A 22,939-nucleotide genomic window follows, 5' to 3' on the forward strand; every position below is an offset into this window, starting at 1 on the left:
AACAATATGAAAAATAAATCAAAAAGGCACTACCTAGAAATTAACTTAACCAAAGAAGTGAAAGATCTCTGTATTGTAAACTATAAAACACTGATAAAGGAAATTGAAGAGGACACCACAAAATGGAAAGATATTCCGTGTTCATGGATTGGAAAAGTCAATATTGTTAAAATGTCCATCCTGTCCAAAGTATTAATAATCTACAGATTTAATGCAATCCCTATCAAAATACAAATGATATTCTTCACAGAAATAGAAAAAAATCCTAAAATATATATGGAACCACAAAAGACCCAGAATAGCCAAAGCAAAAAGAACAAAACTGGAGGCATCACATTACCTGACTTCAAATTATATTATTATAGGGCTATAATAATCAGAACAGCATGATACTGGCATAAAAACAGACAAGTAGATAGACAGAATAGGGAACCCAGAAACAAATCCATGTAACTACAGTGAACTCATTTTTGCCAAGGTATGAAGAACATACACTGGGGAAAAGAAAGTCTCTTCAATAAATGGTTTTGGGAAAACTAGATGTCCAGATGCAAAAGAATGAAACTAGACCCGTATCTCTTGCTATGTATAAAAAATCAAATCAAAATGGATTAAAGACTTAAATCTAAGGCCTAAAACTGTGAAACTACTACAAGAAAACATTGGAGAAAATCTCCTGGATATTGGTCTGGGCAAAGATTTCTTGAGCAATACCCCGTAAGCACAGGCAACTGAAGCAAAAACGGACAAATGGGATCACATCACATTAAAAAGCTTCTGTACAGCAAAGTATAGAGTCAACAAAGTGAAGAGAGAACCCACAGAATGGGAGAAGATATTTGCAAACTACCCTACCCACAAGGGATTAATAACCAGAATATGTAAGGAGCTCAAAACAACTCTATAGGAAAACAAATCTAATGATTCAATTAAAAATGGGCAAAAGATCTGTATAGACATTGGTCAAAAGAACACATACAAATGGCAAACAGGCACATGAAAGGGTGCTCAACAACACTGATCATCAGAGAAATGCAAATCAAAACTACAATGAGATATCATCTCACTCCAGTTAAAATGGCTTATATTCAAAAGACAGGCAATGATAAATGCTGCAGAGGAGGTGGAGAAAAGGGAACACTTCAAAAAAAAAAAAGAAAGAAAGGGAACATTGTACACTGTTGGTGGGAATGTAAATTAGTATAATCACTATGGAGAACAGTTCGGAGGTTTCTCAAAAAACTCAAAATTGAGCTATTCTGTGATCCAGCAATCCCACTGCTGGGTAAATACCCAAAGGAAGGAAATCAGTATATGGAACAGATATCTGTATTACTATGTTTGTTGCAACAATGTTTACAATAACTAAGGTTTGGAAGCAACCTAAGTGTCCATCGACAGATGAATGGATAAAGAAAATATGATACATAAGCACAATGGAGTACTAATCAGCCATAAAAAAGAATGAGATCCAGTCATTTGCAACAACATGGTTTGAACTGGAGACCATCATGTTAAGTGAAATAAGCTAGGCAACAGAAAGACAAACATCACACGTTCCCGCTTATTTGTGGGTCTAAAAATAAAATCAACTGGATTCATGGACATAAAGCATAGAAGGATAGTTACCAGAGGTTGGCAAGGACAGTTGGGGGGTTAGGGGGAGGCGAAGATAGTTAATGTGTACAAAAAATATGGAAAGAATGCATAAGACCTACTATTTAATAGCACAATAGGGTGACTATGGTCAATAATAATTTAATTGTATACTTAAAAATAAAGAACGTAATTGGATTGTTTGTAACTCAAAAGATAAATGCTGGAAGGAATGGATACCCTATTCTCCATGATGTGCTTATTTCACATTGCATGCCTGTATCAAAACATCTCATGTATCCCATAGATTTATACACCTACTCTGTACCCATAAACATTTAAAAACAATAATTAAAAAATTTGAAAAAGATGTCCAACAAGCAGATGAAAAGATGCTTAACATTATTAATCGTCGGAGAAATGCAACTCAAAACCACAGTGAGATATCACTTCACACCTGTTACAAGGTTACTATCAAACAAATGGTTAATGACAAGTGTTACAGAGGATATGAAGAAACTGGAATCCTTGTGCACTGTTAGTGAAAATGTAAAATAGTAGAGCTGCAATGGGAAACAATATGGAGGTTCCTCGAAAAATTAAAAATCATCCTATCATATGATCAAACAATCTCACTTCTAAATCTATAGCCAAAAGAATTGAAAACAGGGTCTTGAAGTGATATTTGCACACCCATGTACATTGCACCATTATTCTCAATATCCAAGAGGTGAAAGCAACCTAATGACATCAATGACAGATGAATGGATAAAGTGAATGTGTTACATACATGCAATGGGATATTATTCAGCCTTTAAAAAGTCCTGTCATATGCTACAACATGAATGAACCTTCAGGACATTATGGTAAGTGATATACGCCAGTCATAAAAGGATAAATAGTGCATAATTCCACTTAAATGAAGTATCTAAAATAGTTAAATTGGTAGAAACAGAAAGTAAAGTGGTGGTTGCCAGGGGCTGTTGGTAGGGAGAAAGGGGGAACTGTTTAACAGATAAAGAATTTTACTTGTGAAAGATAAAAAAGTTCTAGAGATCTGTTGTATGACAATGTGCATACAGTTCTCACAGTGATGATCCAAGAAAGATCCTTTTATGGCACTGGCAGAAAGAGGGAAAGAGTGTCTATTCTAAAACACACCCAGAGCATTCTTCATACCAAAGGCCTACTCTCCAGGTGAGAGGAATTTTCTAGAGCACAATTTTGAAATCTTATCCCAGATAAAGAAGTTTTCCCCACACCTATCCCTGCTTGTCCAACTTGTGACCTGTGGGCCACATACGGCACAGGACACCTTTGAATGCAGCCCAACACCAATTTATAAACTTTCTTAAAACATTATGAGATATTTTTGTGATTTTTTTTTTTTAGCTCATCAGTTATCGTTAGTGTTAGTATATTTTAAGTGTGGCTCAAAATAATTATTCTTCCAATGTGGCCCAGGGAAGCCAAAAGATTGGACACCCTTGATCTAAGATAAAAAACAGGCCGGGCGCAGTGGCTCACGCTTGTAATCCCAGCACTTTGGGAGGCCGAGGCGGGCGGATCACGAGGTCAGGAGATCGAGACCACGGTGAAACCCCGTCTCTACTAAAAATACAAAAAAAAAAAAAAAAAAAAAAAATACAAAAAACAAATCTTAAAACAACAACAACATCTGATCTGGTGAACAAGGGGCGTTGCTTCAAGGACATGGATTGGGAACATTGCATCCAGAGAAGAAAGAGGTTGATGTGAGGGAAGCTATAGCACTGGAGGAGGGACAGAAACACTTGTGAAGGCCACAGCACTGGGTCACAAGCCCACTAAAAGACTGAGTCTTTATGAGAAACTTATAGAACTTTCCTCTTCTCCCACACCCTGCAATAACAGATAGATAACATAAGCAGAGAGATGGAAATTATAAGAAAGAATTAAAGGGAAATGCAATATATGGCCAAGGAGCAAATAAATAAGCTTGAAGATAGGTTAATAGAAACTTCTCAGACTGAAATGCAAGGAGAGGAAATAAGGGAAAAACAAAACAAAACAGAAAAAATAGAACCTTCAGGAACTGTGGGACACTATCAAAAGGTGCAGCATAAGTACAATTGTAATATATGAAAGAGAACAAAGCAAGAATGAAACAAAAGAAATATCTGAAGTAAAAATGGCAGAGAACTTTCAGAAATTAATGACAGATACCAAACCACAGCTAACTGAAAGAACTCCCAATGGTCAAACATACAATAATTTGAGCAAAATGAAGAAATAGTTGACCCAAAATATAAAATAAAAATGTCCATGAATCCATACTGATACAAATAAATATTGAATAAATACATTAATGGGAGAGGATAGATTCTTCTTCCATGCAGGAGAATTTTAAATAATTTATGTAGCCACTCCTCTATCAAGGAGGTAGAGCATAATTTCCACCATTTAAGTGTGGGCTGCACATAGTGACTTTCTTCCAATGAAGACAGTATGGAAAGAAGAAAAAGAGTAAGTTCATAGTGGAGAAAACTGACAAGCACTTCCTCAGCCAGGTGATCAAAATTATCAACAGTGGTAAGTCATGTTGATAGGATGTAGTCATGGTATGATGTAATGAGAATGGCACTTCACCTCTGTGGCTTCCTTTTCCAAATCCCACAACTTTGGACTAATCAGGACTAAAACATTATACCAATTCAAATCAAGGGATATTCTACAAAATACCTTACCATCACCCCTGAAAACTGTGAAGACAATCAATAGCAAGGAAAGTCTGAAAACCTGTTATAATCTAGAGAAGCCTAAGGAGACATGAGGCTAAATGTAATGTGGCATCCCGCATGTAATTGTGAAACAGAAAAAGGATATTAGATAAAAACTAAATAAATCTGAACAATATGTTGACTTTAGTTAATAAATATCAACATTGGTTCTTTTATTGTGGCTAAAGTACCATACTAACTGAAGATTTTAAAAATAGAGGAACTGGCCGGGCGCGGTGGCTCAAGCCTGTAATCCAGCACTTTGGGAGGCTGAGGCGGGCGGATCACGAGGTCAGGAGATCGAGACCATCCTGGCTAACACGGTGAAACCCCGTCTCTACTAAAAATACAAAAAATTAGCCGGGCGCGTTGGCGGGCGCCTGTAGTCCCAGCTACTCCGGAGGCTGAGGTGGGAGAATGGCGTGAACCCGGGAGGCGGAGCTTGCTGTGAGCCGAGATCGCGCCACTGTACTCCAGCCTGGGGGACAGAGCGAGACTCCGTCTCAAAAAAAAAAAAAAAAAAAATAGAGGAACCAGGTACGGGTTATATGAGAACCCTCTGTACTATCTTTGTTGCCTCCCTATAAATTTAAAACTATTCTAAAATAAAAGTTTATTTTTAAAAAACCTTGTGAAGTCTCTTTAACACAATATATAAAAATCAATTGTAGATGGGCTAACGTCTTAAATGTAAAAGGCAAAACTCTAAAATATTTAGAAGAAAAAAATTATCTAATGACCTAAGTAAGTAATGATTTCTTTCTCTTTTTTTTGAGACATTGTCTCGCTCTGTCGCTCAGGCTGGAGTTCAGTGACGCCATCTCGGCTCACTGCAAGCTCCGCCTCCTGGGTTCACGCCATTCTCCTGCGTCAGTCTCCGGAGTAGCTGGGACTACAGGCGCCCGCCACCACGCCCGGCTAATTTTTTTGTATTTTTAGTAGAGACGGGGCTTCACTGTGTTAGCCAGGATGGTCTGGATCTCCTGACCTCGTGATCCGCCTGCCTCCGCCTCCCGAAGTGATGGGATTACAGGCATGAGCCACCGCGCCCGGCCTTAAGTAAGTAATGGTTTCTTAAACAGGACACAAAGGTTGCACACCATGAAGGTATGCATATGATAAATTGTATTTTAGAAAAACTAAACCTTCTGTTTAGAAATGTTATCATAAAATGTGACAAGGCCACAGTTTAGAAAAACAATATTAATAACCAAGGATTAATATACAATAGATTAAAGACCTCCTATAAATCAATAAAAGTGAGCTTAACTACTCAATATAAAAGTACTCAAAATAACGTCAAGAGGCACGTCACAAAGAGAAAAGAAAATGGCTAATATGTATACAGAGACGTCCAATCTCATTAACAACCTGGAAAATTAAAAAAACCACAATGAGTTGCTATGCCATACCCACAAAATTGATAAAATTAAAAATTGGATAATTAAAAAATTTTGATAAGAATGTGGAATTGTCTGAATTCTGCTACTGGTATGAGTGTAAAAAGTTGTACAACCATTTAGAGAATTAACCTGGTAATACCTAGTAAAGCTGAAGATGTACACTTTCTATAGTCCAGCCATTCCGCTTTTTTTTTTTTTTGAGACAGAGTCTGGCTCTGTCACCCAGGCTGGAGTGCAGTGGCGCGATCTCAGCTCACTGTAAACTCCGCCTCCCGGGTTCACGCCATTCTCCTGGCTCAGCCTCCCGAGTAGCTGGGACTACAGGTGCCCGCTACCACGCCCGGCTAATTTTTTGTATTTTTTTTTGGTAGAGACGGGGTTTCACCGTGTTAGCCAGGATGGTCTCGATCTCCTGACCTCGTGATCTGCCTGCCTCGGCCTTCCAAAGTGCTGGGATTACAGGCTTGAGCCACCTCGCCTGGCCTGGCCATTCCACTTCCAAGTAGAAACCTTAGATAATTGGCCGGGCACGGTGGCTCACGCCTGAAATCCCAGCACTTTGGGAGGCCGAGGTGGGCAGATCACGAGGTCAGGAGATCGAGACCATCCTGGCTAACACGGTGAAACCCCGTCTCTACCAAAAAAAAATACAAAAAATTAGCCGGGCGTGGTGGCGGGCACCTGTAGTCCCAGCTACTCGGGAGGCTGAGCCAGGAGAATGGCATGAACCCGGGAGGCGGAGCTTGTGGTGAGCCGAGATTGCGCCACTGTACTCTAGCCTGGGCGACAAAGCGAGACTCAGTCTCAAAAAAAAAAAAAAAAGAAACCTTAGAGAATCTATTGCACCATATATAGATACATTCATATGTAGGTGCATCCCAACATAGATGCTTGTACCACATATATGCAGCATGTATATTTAGGAATGTTCATTGAAACATTGGTTGGAATAGCAAAGATTTGCAAATAATCTAAATGTGTATCTGTATTTGAATGGATAAATGATGGTCTATAAGTAGAAAAATGAACAAACTAGACATATCAAAACAAATTAATCTCAGATAATTTTGAATAATAAAAACCAGTCTCAGAAGACTTTGTACTGTATGATTCCATTTATAGAACATTGAGAAGCATGTCAAAAGTAAACAAGTTTTGTTTGGAGATATATAGACATTATATGTATACTGGAACAATTGAGGTAATCAAATGTTATATAAACAAATGTTTTTGTGTTTTCTTTGAGGACCTATAGCTAAATTCTATAGTTTTTTTCTCTTTTCCAGTTTATAGAATGTTAGCTTGCATTTTTCATTATGTTGAGTATGCCTGCTTCTAGCAGTACTCCCCCATGTCTCTGCAATTTGCTGCTTTTTATTTTTGGTGGCCTAGGAAACAAGATAACTAAACTTGTTAGAATCTTGCATAAGACAAGCAGTCTCCAGATTTGGGCCTGGGGAACTCTCCTATGAGAAAATTGCATGACCTTTTGTGCATATGCAATGTAACAGTCATTCATAAAACAAATATTTAGCAATTTCCTATCACATACCAGACACTATTCTGGGTTAAAGAAATACAGCAATGGACAGTAAGGCAAAGTCCCTAAACTTATGTAACTTGCTGTCTAGTGGCATATGTTTGGACTCTTGACTGTATTTTAAATAGGCAAGCCTGTTTCACAAAGACAATTTGGGTGAACAAGGAATTTCTGTACACACAAATACAGGCAATATTCACATTCCAGTGTGTGTATGTAGAAATATAAAGCCCATAGCCCTGTAGGTGCCAGCTCTATGTGTATGACTGTAGACGATGAGGGATTGCTCATAGATCTGATAATGGTGCTACATGAAGGTATAATGGTATGGTACTATTGGACACAGTCTATATCCTAGATTATGTTTGCTATAGCCTAACCAAACCATGTTTGAAAGTAAAGCAAAACATTTAAACCCTCTTTTTTTTGATAGCGTTAAGTTTCCTTGCAAGTATACTAGGTTAATATATATGATCAGTATGCAAAACAGGTGATATTTCTAAAGTTGAGTTGCAAAACTTTAAGAGTGACACCAAGCACTTCAAAATACAAACTGATCATCTAGGGGTATAGGGCAATGTGTTAATAAGGTACTGGAACACTTTCTTCTCTAAACATATTAGTCTTTATTACTGAAAGGCTTGTTTTCACCTACCTCATGAGTCTTAAACTCAATAGAAAAAACAAAGAGATAAAATATATCCATTCATTCAGGATGGTATATTACAGTCTGTACTTGTGGTATTTATCTATCTAATAGCATTATCAAGCTATCTGGCACTTAAATTCAAAATGCACCTTCACGGATTGTTGTTCTAACTCTGTTATCTGGTTCAGAGACATGAGCCAATTTGAAATGTCCATTTCAGTTGTCATTTGAAAACATCTCTTTTTCGCAATGCCCTGACGCTAATAGTAGTCCGGGAAGCATTTGAGAATAAGAGGACACTTGACTTTTCTCAGGGTATGAAAGTGCATGGCCTCTGGACCCATATTCTCATTTCGTTGGGTAAAAATAATGACTAATCAATATGAGGGGCTAGGTGACATCGCAGGTTAATTCACTATGAGTTAGCATCTTGACCTGGGAGTTTACATAAACATCTTGTCTCAAAATGAGTCTAGTGCAGTGGATTGTTTGTGGTGGGTTGGTTTCCCGCTCTCTCCCTGGTTTAAAACAATACATATTTTAAATAGTTTGATTCAAATCACATGATGATTGTTTCTCCTGAGGAAAATCCCAGCACTGAGTCAGCAGGTGGCTTATAGATTAGTGATGGCTGGGACGTGCTGACAGCTGTGTGCGAGGGTTGCCTGGCATCTCCTCCACCTCCCTCCGCATGGCCACTCGGGGCTTGTCAGTTACTCCTGGCCATTGCTGCTGTAATTTAGCTAATTCACTCAAACCGGAGTTTTGAAAGACAGTAAAACAGAGTCATCATCAACATGGAAGGTACATATAATGCATAAGACCAGACACATCTACTTTTTTTAAAAAAGGTCTTACATTTTATAGTTCTAAGTGATTAGTTTTATACCGCTTTACAAAGTAAACTCAATGTGGAGGTCATAATGAATAAATCCCTAGATGTTTACCAAACCCCAAATTAAATTGCATTCTTAATTGTTTTGCAAATACATTGGCTTACCTAATTAAATAGGAATGACTCTATGTTGCTACAGAGGATAGAATATTGAAGCCTTTAGGACTTATTTCAAATTAGCTATTCTGCTTGATTAACAAATTTGGCCCATTCAGGTTTTTTGGTACTGTGAAATAATGTCATGCTATAAGAAAACACTGAAACAAATGTTTTTAATGCAAAACGTTATTATTTTGGAGAGTTATAAATAAAATATATTTACTTAATTTATTTGAATAAAGAAATAAGATATGTTTACTTAATTTATTTGGAATTTCAAATTTTTCAACGTTTAAAATCACACTTTTTAATCTTATACATTTTGAAGAAATAAGTAAACAGAAGTTTAAAAAATCATAGTTACGGGGCCTTGCTATGTGGCCCAGGTTGGTCTCAAAATAAGTTTTAAAATTACCTTTCTACATAGAAAAATAAGAAAAATTGATTCATTTATATCTAAGTATCATAATAGAAGTAAAATCAACAGAAGCACACAAAAAGTTTATATTTTAAAATCTTGATAATCTTAAAGTTTTCTAAAATATTTGGACATACATATAAACATTCCAATATCAAATTCTAAACTACAAGAAGGTAAAGTGTAAACAGGTCTTTTTTTTTCTTTTTTGAGATGGAGTCTCGCTCTGTTGCCCAAGCTGGAGTGCAGTGGCACGATCTTGGCTCAATGCAAGCTCCGCCTCCTGGGTTCACGCCATTCTCCTGCCTCAGCCTCCTGAGTAGCTGGGACTACAGGCATCCGCCACCACACCTGGCTAATTTTGTTTTTGTATTTTTAGTAGACACGGGGTTTCACTGTGTTAGCCAGGATGGTCTTGATCTCCTGATCTTGTGATCCGCCCGCCTCGGCCTCCCAAAGTGCTGGGATTACAGGCGTGAGCCACTGTGCCTGGCCAGGTCTTATTTTTATCTTCATAAATTATTAATATTTATTTTCTTGTCTAATCAAATATTATATTGGAAAACATTTTGAAAAAGAGTGGCACAAAATGGGACTTATGAATTTTTTTCATCTAACTTATTTTTTTTCCAGTTTTTTTAACTCCATGAGACCTACCCTCTACTTTTGAAAATAGTAATATTGATGGCACTGTTTACATCTCATGAAAGGAGTTCCAGAGGTATCTTTGTTTTTAACAAAAATGTTTACAATTCAAAAGTTCTTCAGAAGAGGCATGAAAAACAATTTATCTTTTTGTAGATATCATCTATTTTTCTTGTTATTCTCGTCGCATGAACACTTATGAGACAAGGTTCTTTAATCGCAGTGATTGCCAGCAGACCATTTGCTTGAAAATATTTTTTCCCTCCGAGGTTTATCACGAACTTTCTGGATGGCCTGATAGTGGTGTCACTAGGGTTTGGGGATCTGATAGTCATCAAGTTACGGGATGAAGGCAGCTGGTGTCTGTGCCACTTGCAAAGAAGAGTATAAAATAATTGGTTAATCATTTCTCTTTTTTTTGAGACAGAGTCTCGCACTGTTGCCAGGGCTGGAGTGCAGTGGCCCGATCTCGGCTCACCACAACCTCTGTTCACTGCCTCTTGGGTTCACGCAATTCCCCTACCTCAGCCTCCCGAGTAGCTGGGATTACAGGCGCATGCCACCATACCCGGCTAATTTTTTGTATTTTTAGTAGAGACGGGGTTTCACTATGTTGGCCAGACTGGTCTCGAACTCCTGACCTCAGGAGTCTCCTTGGTCTCCCAAAGTGTTGCGATGACAGGCATGAGCCACCGTGCCCAGTCTAATAATTTCATTAAGGGAAAAATATCTTAAAGAAATCAGAAATAGGCCAGACGCAGTGGCTCATGCCTGTCATCCCAGCACTTTGGGAGGCTGAGGCGGGCATGAGGTCAGGAGTTCCAGATCAGTCTGGCCAACATAGTGAAACCCTGTCTCTACTAAAAATACAAAAAATTAGCTGGGTGTAGTGGTGTGCACCTGTAATCCCACCTACTTGGGAGGCTGAGGGAGGAGAATCGCGTGAACCTGGGAGGTGGAGATTTTGGTGAGCCGGGATCGTGCCATTGCACTCCAGCCTGGGTAACAGTGTGAGCCTCCTTTTCAAACAAAACAAAACAAAACAAGAAATCAGAAACAAATTTGCCTCTGTATTCCAGGCACAAGTATTTCCACTTTGAACTTTTTTTTTTTTTTTTTTTTGAGCAGGGGTCTTGCTTTGTTGTCCAGGCTGAAGTGTAATGGCAAAATCTTGGCTCACTGCAACCTCCACCCCCTAGGTTCAAGCAATTCTCCTGCCTAAGTGTCCCGAGTAGCTGAGATTACAGGCATGAGCTACTATGCCTGGCTGATTTTTGTATTTGTAGTAGAGATGGAGTTTCGTCATGTTGGCCGGGCTGGTCTTGAACTCCTGACCTAGGTGATCCGCTCACCTCGGCCTCCCAAAGTGCTAGGATTACAGGCGTGAGCCACCTTGCCTGGCCTCCACTTTGAACTTTTATGATCATTTTCTAAGAATGAGGTTTCTGAAGGAAAAGCTATAGCTTTTTTCATATTTCAATTATGAGGCTCATTGAATTTTTTCCCCCAATGGGCACTAATTCCTAGGAATTTGAAGGACTGGAAAGAATTGGAGATATTTTGTTATGCTTTATTCTCACTCTAAAGAATTTTTAATTTTTACAATATTCATTAAAAAGAAAAATACCATAGGAAACCTCCTTATGATAATAACATGCCCTGGGAGGAATCAGCTCAGATCACTATAGGAAAGTTTCTTTTTACTGCTATGGGGAATATTTCAATTGCCAGTATTCCTCCAAGGGGTAATTAGGTATGTGTTTGGCAAAAGAACAACAACAAACAAACAAACGTACACTCAAGCAACAAAATACCTAAATGGCTTTTTATTTGTTTATTTTATTTTTTATTATTATTATTTTTGAGATGGAGTCTCACTCTTGTTGCCCAGGCTGGAGTGCAATGGAGCGATTTCACTGCAACCTCCGCCTCCTGGGTTCAAGCGATTCTCCTGCCTCAGCCTCCCAAGTAGCTGGGATTACAGGAGCAAGCCACCATGCCCGGCTAATTTTTGTGTTTTTTAGTAGAGATGGGGTTTCGCCAGTTTGGCCAGGCTGGTGTCCAACTCCTGACCTCAAGTGATCTGCCTGCCTTGGCCTCCCAAAGTGTTGGGATTACAGGCATGAGCCACCGCGCCTGGCAAGATGTTCTTGAAGAAAGGGGAAATGTGGAAAGGGGAGGTGGAGGAATTAGGTTGTATTCCTTAGAGGGCAAAGAGAGAAAAAAAAAAAATCAAAACCTCTGGAGCAGCTTGCCTGAGCAGGGACTTAAAAGAATAGAAATTTCTGATAAGGTGTTTGAGTTGTTTGCAGAAATTATTGAGAATTAATGCACCTTGTTCCTCCCCTACATATTTTCAATAAAGGCTGCGTTGTTTTTTAACATTAGAGTGAATACCTTCTTTTGGTTGAGATCAAATAGGTATTGAGTTCTGCATCTGGATGTGGATGAAAACAGCAGATACAGAAACTGACCTTGGGGTCACAGTGAAATTCACCCTTTTCATAGTGGCAGAACATTTCTAATTTGAGGTAGAAGGCTTCTTTGAGAAAGTGACTTATATAAATGACCTTGAAGTATCTTTTTCTTCATGTGTAGAATTACATAACAGAGCTAGTTTCTAAATATAGATAGGCATTAAATGGCAAAGATGAGTGTCCATCTATATAGAATTCAAGTCCTAAAACCTGGAAGGTTATTTACATCCCAACTGGCTCCATGACAGTGGGCTATGAATAGCTAGGACCCTCAATTTTGATAGGTTTGCAGTTAATTTGAAATATGATAGTTTTAGAGGAGCTGCATAAAAATAGATCCAGGGCTTGCCTTGGCTCTAAGACCTCATGGAAGGCCAGTTTTAGCTTTATTATGTGCAAAATAAGAAATGTGGGTAAATGACCTCTAGGGTCCCATCCAAGTCTAATATGATGAGTTTATCATTAGAAAATGTTATTCCTTAAGTGGCTATAAATGTTGCTTTGATCTTTCTCAAGGCTTTAGTTTTTCAAATGGCCTGTACCTTCTGGAAATACTACTATAAATCTATAGGTAACCCTTAGTTTTAATATTATCCTTTAGCCACAGTATGGTACTTCTGGAGTCTTCGTATGCTCTCTTTTCAATGGGATTTGGTTTTCACTAAAACATTTTATAAATAATGGAAATATAAAATCTAAATAATTAAAGAATGTAAAATAGTTATAAAGTACTGAGCTACAAAGGCAATTATACTGACAATAAACCAGTTATGATAATGATGATAATAGTAACAAACCAAATCATAACAAATATTTATACTCAAAGCACTCCTCTATTCGTGATAAAGAGCTCCATTAATTACGGCTATTTGAAAAGTGATTAAACAATTGAGATATTTCTTAATTTTTCAGGTACATAAAACCTGTCTGTTGATTAATAAGTGGATTCTTTCATTCACTTATTCATTTAATAAGGGAATATAATGGTAAAAAAAAGTCAGACATTGTCTTCATCTTCATAAAGTTTACAGTCTAATAGAAGGTCAGAAATTTATGAAATAAATACCTATATGAAAGTGGAGTTGCCACTGTGATGTTAGAAGCATCCTTCAAAGAGGATAGAGAGAAGGTTACCCTGAGAAAGTGATATCTTTATTGTCATCTTAAGAAAGAGTAAGAGTCAATAAGTGACCTCGGCTCACTGCAACCTCTGCCTCCTGGGTTCAAGCGGTTCTTCTGCCTCAGCCTCGCGGGTGGCTGCGTAGTAGGTAGGTGTGCACCATGACACCTGGCTAATTTTTGTATTTTTAGTAGAGACGGGGTTTACCATGTTGGCCAGGTTGGTCTCGATCTGACCTCGTGATCCACCCGCCTCGGCCTCCCAAAGTGCTGTGATTACAGGCGTGAGCCTCTGCATCCAGCTGTCACTGAAGTTTTTAAGCAAGCTGTTTTAGTTGTTAGCAGGGAGGTGGTGGTGGGGCTGACATTATATTATCATAGTTAAAATTTAGAAAGATGACACAGGCTACAGTTTGGAAAACAAATGGGAGGGGCGCCAGTTTGGAAGTGGTTAGATTAGATAAAAGATGATTGCAAAACTCCAGGAGAAAGTTCATAGCAACTGACTAGAAAGGTAACAGTGGAAGTGAAAAGAAGTGGCTGGGTTTCCAGGACTGAAAGAGTGATCAGATTTTTTCAGCAAATGCCTGTCCAGATTTAGGTATATTTCATGAAGGCAACTATAGCAACTCCTATGCTTCAGTAGAATATTCTCTTTTTCCCATGTTGGAACTCCAGATAGCATAAGAAATAGCCGAAGTTTTCTATAGCTTTCCTTATTTTTGCCTTCTTCATGTTGGCTTTCTGACATGGGGAGTTTAAAACAAATCGAGTTTGGGTGGGCATAGACTTATCTGGATTATTCAGAAGCTGCCTGGCAAAGCAGGACCTCACTCTCTGGAGGATACTTTTTGGCTCCTTCCTTTTTCGGAGATCTCTAGCTCTCCATTTTATCACTACTGCCTAGGTTGGGCTTAGACTGTGAGCTCTTTATAATGTCAAATGTTGACATGTATTGGAGGTAATGGAAAACCTTGAAGACAGTTCTCCCTCTGCAAAAAACCAAAGCTAAAGAAAACATTTGTCTACAATCTTTCTGTTCCATCTTCTTGCCAGGGATGTTTTCCCTTGGCAGAGGCTCCTAGTGTAGTGCCTTCTATCTATATCTGATAATACGACTGTATATTATCCAAAATTCTATGAAGTAGGAAGAAGTGTATGTATGTATGTGTGTGTGTGTATGTATGTTTCTGTGTCTGTTTTTTTGTTTGTTTGTTTTTTGCAAAGCTTTCTTCTGTTTAAACTGTTCTTCTTAGGGAGAACAATTTCCCCCCACTGCAAAAAATACCTTAATTGTACTATGAATAGTGGGCTAAAGGTCCTAGTGTCAGTGTAGATGGGGAGCATGAAAAAGAGACTCAAAGTTCTCTAATACAACAGGAATTTAGAACTTCTCTGCTGGTAGCTCTGGAAAAGAGAAGAGAAGAAGAAAGTCTAAGAAGAGTTGGAAAGAAGGGGTCCCAAAAACCTGGCTGCAGTCTAGAATGTAAATTTATATAGTTGGTGAGAAATTTCTGTTCACTGAGGGGAGACAAGTTTCAGGGAAAAGAAACATCTGGATTTAAAGCCATGCAGATGTTTCAGCTCTGTGCTGTAATTATTCCCATTATTCCCCCAACTTTCAGTAAAGTGCCCATGCCAGGGAGAATCAGGCCAGAGAGGAAACAGCAGCTTTGTCAAGAAGAGATGAGAAGCAGTGAACAGGCAATTGAGTTGAGAGCAGAAATTTTAATGGGCAGTGATGGACAACATGAGTGCAGCCTTCATCCCATGCCTTAGAAATCCTGACATGTTAAAGAGGACACCGAGATTTATGCAGCACCAGGAATGGGGTTCGGGTCACTTTTCTTGGATATTAAAGTGTTACACCAGAAGGCTGGAGAATTGGAGGCTACCTTGGTTGTAATCGGCTTAGGGCTGTTTCTAGGGGTAGAATCAGCAAGGTAATGTGCCCTGGGCCCCAAATTACCTTGGATTAGATGGATGGTCAGTGGCTCACAAGGCACTGGATACAGACATGAAACCTGGGACCCATGAACTTGGGTATATATATTTGGTCATTAAATTGATTCTTTCCCCAACCCGATCACTATAAACTTCTACAAAGTCCCTGAAGATTGCTTATCACTCTTCTCTGCTTTTGTTATTAGAGGAGGTTGTGATTTTGAAGACAAAGCAAAAAAAATGAGTTGATGACAATACTCAAACAACATTGAGTACCCTCTCTGCTAGGTGTATGCACACATGAATTTAAAAGTTATTGCAGTAACTTTTTTTTTTTGTTTGAGATCGAGTCTCGCTCTGCTGCCCAGACTGGAGTGTAGTGGCACGATCTCAGCTCACTGCAACCTCCGCTTCCCGGGTTCAAGCGATTCTCCTGCCTCAGGCTTCCAAGTAGCTGGGATTACAGGCGCCCGTCACCATGCCCAGCTTATTTTTGTATTTTTGGTAGAGACAGGGTTTCACCATGTTGGCCAGGATGATCTCCATCTCTTGACCTTGTGATCCGCTGGCCTCGGCCTCCCAAAGTGCTGGGATTACAGGCGTGCACCACTGCAATAACTTTTTTTTTCTTTTTTTTTTGAGACGGAGTCTCGCTGTCGCCCAGGCTGGAGTGCAGTGGCGCGATCTCGGCTCATTGCAGGCTCCGCCCCTGGGGTTCACGCCATTCTCCTGCCTCAGCCTCCTGAGTAGCTGGGACTACAGGCGCCCGTCACCTCGCCCGGCTAACTTTTTTTGTATTTTTAGTAGAGACGGGGTTTCACTGTGTTAGCCAGGATGGTCTTGATCTCCTGACCTTGTGATCCGCCCGCCTTGGCCTCCCAAAGTGCTGGGATTACAGGCGTGAGTCACTGCGCCCAGCCAACTTTTTTTTTTTTTTTTGAGATGGAGTCTCACTCTGTCACCCAGGCTGGAGTGCAGTGGCGCCATCTCGGCTCACTGCAAGCTCTGCCTCTCGGGTTCACATCATTCTCCTGCCTCAGCCTCCCAAATAGCTGGGACTACAGGTGCCCGCCACCACGCCCGGCTAATTTTTTTTTTTGTATTTTTAGTGGAGACAGGATTTCACCATGTTAGCCAGGATGGCCTTGATCTCCTGACCTCGTGATCCACCCGCCTCGGCCTCCCAAAGTGCTGGGATTACAGGCGTGAGACGCAGGGCCGGGCTTGCAATAACTTTTTAATAGAGTTAGTATTATCTTCATTTTGCATATTTAAAAAAATGAGATGTACCCACGTTCTCACTCATAGGTGGGAACTGAACAATGAGAACACCTGGACACAGGGTGGGGAACATCACACACTGGAGCCTGTCTTGGGGTGGGGGAGGGGGGGAGGGATAGCATTAGGAGAAATACCTAATGTAAATAACGAGTTAATGGGTGCAGCACACCAACATGGCACATGTATACATATGTAATAAACCTGCACGTTGTGCACATGTACCCTAGAACTTAAAGTATAATTAAAAATAAAAATGAGGTGTAGAGAAGCTGTGATTTCCTCAAGGTGACACTGCTTGTGTGTTCTCAAACTCAAGACCTTTGATTCTAATCCAGTGTTCTTTTTTTATTATGCTGATTTCCCTAAATTTACTGTCATTCAAAAGCACTGGAGAGAAGAGTTTTGTTCACTGTGATTTTCCCCAACTGCCAAACCCTATTGCATAAGCCCTGGGTAGAAAAGTGTGTTAGGGATCTGTTTGCATTGCTGTATTTTATACTAATTGTTTTACAGCCATAGAGTAACAAACAATGAGATACAAAACCATGAGTAAGTTGGAGTTCTTTAATTGGGAATCTATTTTCATGTTCAGTTAATTTTTCTTTAGTAGGTAAATAATACACCGTTTTGGAGAACTGCAAGAACATTCTCATCATATGTAGTACTTAGGATTTACTAGAGTTTAGGGGAATGGCTTTTCAATCAGGCAGTTGTTTTTTATGTATTTTCACTTCCTGTTGCTCCAGAAACTCAAGTGAAATACTGTTTTTTCCTTTGATAAATTATTTCAGATCTTTACATTGATAAGACACCACATATATGCAAGTTTTCACTTATTTAACAGTGATTCCAGAGAAACAAGAACAAAGCTGAGATTTCATTGCAACTTGGCCTTATTCCTAGCTTTATGGGCTAGTGAATGACCTGAAAAATCACTGCCTCCAGCCCGTTTTTAGTGTGTGTGATGTTTAAGCAATTCAAAAAGAGCATTTCTGCTATTCTTCAAATTTCACAATTTACCTTGCTAACGTAAATCTCGTAAGGCCATACGCTCTACCTCAAAATATATTCTTCTATTTAACTTAAATCCGTCTTTTCCATTCCCATCTGGTAACTTCAGTCTAGAACTCTGTTCTGTTCCCAGTGGAGACAAGGCTCACATGGTCAGCCACCTCTGTGTAAAAATGACTCACAGATTCAATACATGTTCTAGGTCAGCTCTCAACTAGACCAAATCATGTCATTTTTAAAGCCTTTTGTTATCTGGGTCCAATGTTCCATTCTTGAAGCCACTTTAATAGATCTCTTAGAATTTTGTCATTTACTCATTCTTCCTTAAACAGTGGAGTCAAGATTATGCCTGCCTGTGAGTGGGTCTGAATACTCTTAGGTCTCACTTTGTTGCCTAGGCTGGCTTTGAATTCCTGGGCTCAAGTGATCCTCCTGTCTCAGCCTCCCAAGTAGCTGGGACTACAGGTACATGCCACTGCACTCAGATTTTTAAGACTTCATTTGGAAATTACCACATCTAGTGTTTTAGGTACTGCCTTTTTTTTCTGGTAATGTAAAGAGGGAAGAAGCTGCTAACAAGGTCCATAAAGTGTTCATTTTTATTATTTAAAAATATTTATTATTAAGTACCTACTAAGTGACGCTTACTAAGTCTCAGGCACTGTTCTAGAGATTTGGGATACATAAATGAACAAAACAAGAATCTCTGTCTTCTTAGAGCTTACATGACAGGTGTCATGTATCATACTCATCATGTACCACATGTATTTATGGTCCCTGTCAACATGCAGTTATGGCCTGTAATATATCTGGAGCATTTACACACCTGGGAAAGTTCTTATCCTCACATCCTCATAAGCTGGGGTAGTCAGACAATGGAAAGTATGGGCTCCTGGCTCAGCAGAAAACCATACTAGGAATATATGCTCAAATAAAACATTGCATATTTGGTGGCTACCTGTTTTGTGACACTTTGTGTTTAGTCGGCCTTCAGTGGTATATGTAATACCCTCTTTATGTGACATTGTAGAAAATGTGTTTTGCATCTCAAACAATTGACTTACAATTAAACATTTGGAACACATACATTGAAAATTGTGCACTGTATATATACATCTACACAGTGTATGAGTGTGTTTACTCAAATGTAAACATGTAGTCACAGAAATATAGCAAAAGCAAGATAGAAGCTATTTATTAAACACATACTTATTGTGTACCTATTCTCTATAAACTTGGTGGTGGAGTCTTTCTCTTAGTGATAGAAATGAGAAATGATGGTAGTTGGGTTGAGAGTTTGTTTCAAAATCTGACTTTGATGTTTAGGATACAACTTGCTAGTTGTATAATCTTGAGGAAGTCATTTAACCTTTTGAGCTAATTTCCTTATGTGGAAATTTGGATAATAGCCTCTAAGTTATAGTACCTACCATTGTTAGGATGAAATAAGATGATATTTATGAATGACACTGAGCTCTTAATAAAGGCTGTTTTTAAAAAGTAGAAACAGATCCTTCCTTAAATGAAGAATAAAACACATGCATCCATTACTCCTGTAAGAGACAGAAAGAGACACAGATAAATGGATACTGGCTGATTATCAGGATGTGTGATGAACCAGGAATGAGGAAATTTGCTGGAGGAACAGACATTTGAGCAGAGTGGCATTTTTTTCTTTTTTTTTTTGAGACGGAGTCTCGCTCTGTCGCCCAGGCTAGAGTGCAGTGGCGCAATCTCGGCTCACTGCAAGCTCCACCTTCCGGGTTCATGCCATTCTCCTGCCTCAGCCTCTCCGAGTAGCTGGGACTACAGGCGCCTGCCACCACGCCTGGCTAATTTTTTGTATTTTTAGTAGAGACGGGGTTTCACCGTGGTCTGGATCTCCTGACCTCGTGATCCGCCCGCCTCGGCCTCCCAAAGTGCTGGGATTACAAGCGTGAGCCACCGCGCCCGGCCAGAGTGGCATTTTTACATGAGAAGATGGAGAAGGTTAGTCTAGACTGAAATAAGATCATGAGTGGCCAGGCGTGGTGGCTCACGCCTGTAATCCCAGTGCTTTGGGAGGCCGAAGCAGGCAGATCGCGAGGTCAGAAGTTCGAGACCAGCCTGGCCAACATGGTGAAACCCTGTCTTTACTAAAAATACAAAAATTAGTCAGGCGTGGTGGTGCATGCCTATAATCCCAACTATTTGGGATGCTGAGGCAGGAGAATCGCTTGAACCTGGGAGGCAGAGTTTGCAGTGAGCCGAGACCACACCATTGCACTCCAGCCTAGGTGACAGAGCAAGACTCCGTCTCAAAAAAAAAAAAAAAAAAAAAAGCAAAATCAGTAAGTTGAGCTTCATGTAGCACATACAGGGAACTTTAAATAGTTTAGCCACCCATGCATACCCATCCTTTATGTTGAGAATATTATCTGTGTCTTCTCAGTGTATGCTATGTGATTTAAGATACTAACTTTTGATCTGAGACTGCAGTCAGTTCACCCAATGACCAGACTCCAAAAGGAGGTGATTTTTGAACATTTAAATTCAGAAGAATTACCTGATTTCTAACTGTCGGGTATCACATCTTTGCTCTTCATGCTAATGGCATAATTTAGCATACACATAACAATTAGTTTAAAAATGAAAAATATTCCAAAATATTCATCAGAATGATAGACAGTCAACAATAATCCAACTTCTTAATGGTCTTAAGAGTTTGTAAAACATGCAATAAATTTACATGGTAACCTTATGGGCTAATTCCAGGCCCAATTCATCTTAGATACATGGAGTCCTCTTCTGCTTTCTTCTCCAGCCTCCTATGCCACGATCCCCACCTTCCCCCTCAACACACACACACAGACACAGAGACACACACACCTCACTGGCCTCCAGCCACACAAAGCTAGTCAGGGCTCCTGGGACTCACCTGACTTGGTCATGCTTCCATGGCTTTGCAAAGATTTCCTTTCTGCCTGGAATACCAGTCCACTCTCCCCTCTGCTAGCTTAAGGCACCGGCTTCTCATTCCTGATCAGCTCAAATGCAATTTTTCTGTAAAGATGCCATGATGCTTACAATGAAAATAGTTCTTTATGCTACCTGTGTACCCCAGTTTCAGCATTGTCACCCAATACTGTCATTAAATTTGTTTCTGACCATCTTCCCTATTACATTATGAGATCCCTCAGGGAAAGGCTTATGTTTTAGAAAATTCTTATAGAGCCTAGACTTATATAGTAGACATTTAGAAAATATTTATTAATTGAATAAATGAAAAAGATTGAAATGATATGGGACCTGACATTTCTACACCCAGAGTAATTGAATTCAGTTAAGCACACACTATGGGATAAACCAACCAACGGGGAAAAACTAGGAGTGAGGATGAGGAGAAAAATGGGACAGTTCTGATCTGTCTTTTCCAGGCTATTTTGGAGAAAAATTATCCAACTCCTAAAAGAGTGAGTCTCAAACTGTGGCTGTATATTGGATTCACTTGGGGAGTTTATAAACATCCTTTATAAACAGGATGCCTTGGTCTCAGTTGTAGAGACTTTGATTTAATTGGTGTTCACTGTGGGCCAAGTGTTAGCTTCCCAGGTGATTTTCATGAACAGACAAAATAGTCTCACAGTCCTCATCACAGATTTTTCTTAGTACTTCTCTGAGAATGAAAGTAATGTGGGTAGCAACACTGCGGCATAGAGAGAGAGAGAGAGAGTGTGTGTGTGTGTGTGTAAAAAATTATTCAATTCCTAATCCTAGGTCAAGGAAGTGGATTAGTGGTATACAGGTTATAAAGGTGCTTTTGAATTTATTAATATTTTAAAGTTTCAAAGTGCAAATCTAAAATAAATAAGAACGATGTTTATGAAGTACATTTATAAGTAGCCCACCCAAAGAAGTCATTTTAAAGTCAAATTCTCCTGTAAGTGAGTTTTCAAAGTCATTTAGCTTTTGCTTGAAAGTTGATTCATTTTTAAGCTTCTAATTTTGGGCTAAATAAACACACAAGTAGATTATCTAGATAATTGAAGCCAAACCTATTTTAGACTGTAATTATCCCCACTACTTCAGGTGAAAGTGAGCCTTTACTTTGAATTATTTAGCTAATTGAGGACAAAGCACAGTTTTGGTGTGCTTTCTGTGGATAACTGACAAATATCATTGCAACTTTAATGTCTTCATTTTCTGGAGGAAACTGTAGGTGACACATTGTTGTGTTGGGAATGTCAGCTTATAGCTAGCTAGTACTAATGCTTCATGATCTGGAATTTTTCTGAAATATAAGAAGGGAATTTATAGAATTAAATTTTGAAAAGTTGCTTTTAAACAAGAACATTGGCTGCATGATCCTATATTCCAATCCTTGATCCAGCTGAATACTTTGGGCCTCATCCAAGATTGCCCAGAACCAGTGATGGGCTCTGATTCTCTTCCCTTCCACCAAAGCCTGAAATCTCTTGGCATCAAGACTAGGTTTAAACTGAATCAAAGGCTGGGGACTGAGATGCCCTGACAGGATAGAATTATTTTTATTTCTATTGTTGTGTCAATGTGGAATGTATGAGAACATTTTTTTTCTTTATTTAAACTTTTCACATGGTAGGAAAAGTCTGTTGGAGCAACAGTCGTCATTTCAAAGGTCATTAGTGTGCAGAGTATTTTCTTTCTTTACTGTACTCTCCACAAAAGGGACAAAAAGTCATGAGAACTTGTTAGATGTTCTGCTGTCCTTAGAATGCAGTATAGAGTAGACCCATCTTGGACCCTGTCTATGATAAAAACATTTGGAGATCCTTATTATTATAATTGTAAGGTTCTGAGGAGTATGGCAATCTTTGAGTGGAAATAAATACAAAATAGAGAAGTAGATATTTGTGGGAACAATTCACATCATAGCACAAACTGCTAAATATATTCTTAGAACTGATGATACTTTAATAAAAGTCTAGTAATACCATCTGAAATTGTATTTTTAAATATTATTTTATTTAAATACACTTCCATATGTCTTCTCTAAATTCAGTATAAAAATAGGAACTGATGTAGGTTGTTTGCTCTTGCATAGTTATCTTCAAAATTAGCTATTTTTATCCCCATTTACTAAAA

General features: G+C 39.1%; 1 long non-coding RNA gene across 1 annotated transcript in view; it reads left to right on the plus strand.

The window, feature by feature from the left end:
- Window positions 1–5,256: 5,256 nt before the first annotated feature.
- The window catches only part of LOC134735883 (uncharacterized), a 254,902-nt gene continuing 237,219 nt past the window's right edge, over window positions 5,257–22,939 (plus strand). The window contains exon 1 of the long non-coding RNA XR_010119450.1: window positions 5,257–5,414. This is a non-coding gene — a long non-coding RNA (uncharacterized lncRNA). The remainder of the gene's footprint in view (window positions 5,415–22,939) is intronic.

The sequence above is a fragment of the Symphalangus syndactylus genome, chromosome 2 (genome assembly GCF_028878055.3).
Source record: "Symphalangus syndactylus isolate Jambi chromosome 2, NHGRI_mSymSyn1-v2.1_pri, whole genome shotgun sequence".
NCBI lineage: Eukaryota > Metazoa > Chordata > Mammalia > Primates > Hylobatidae > Symphalangus > Symphalangus syndactylus.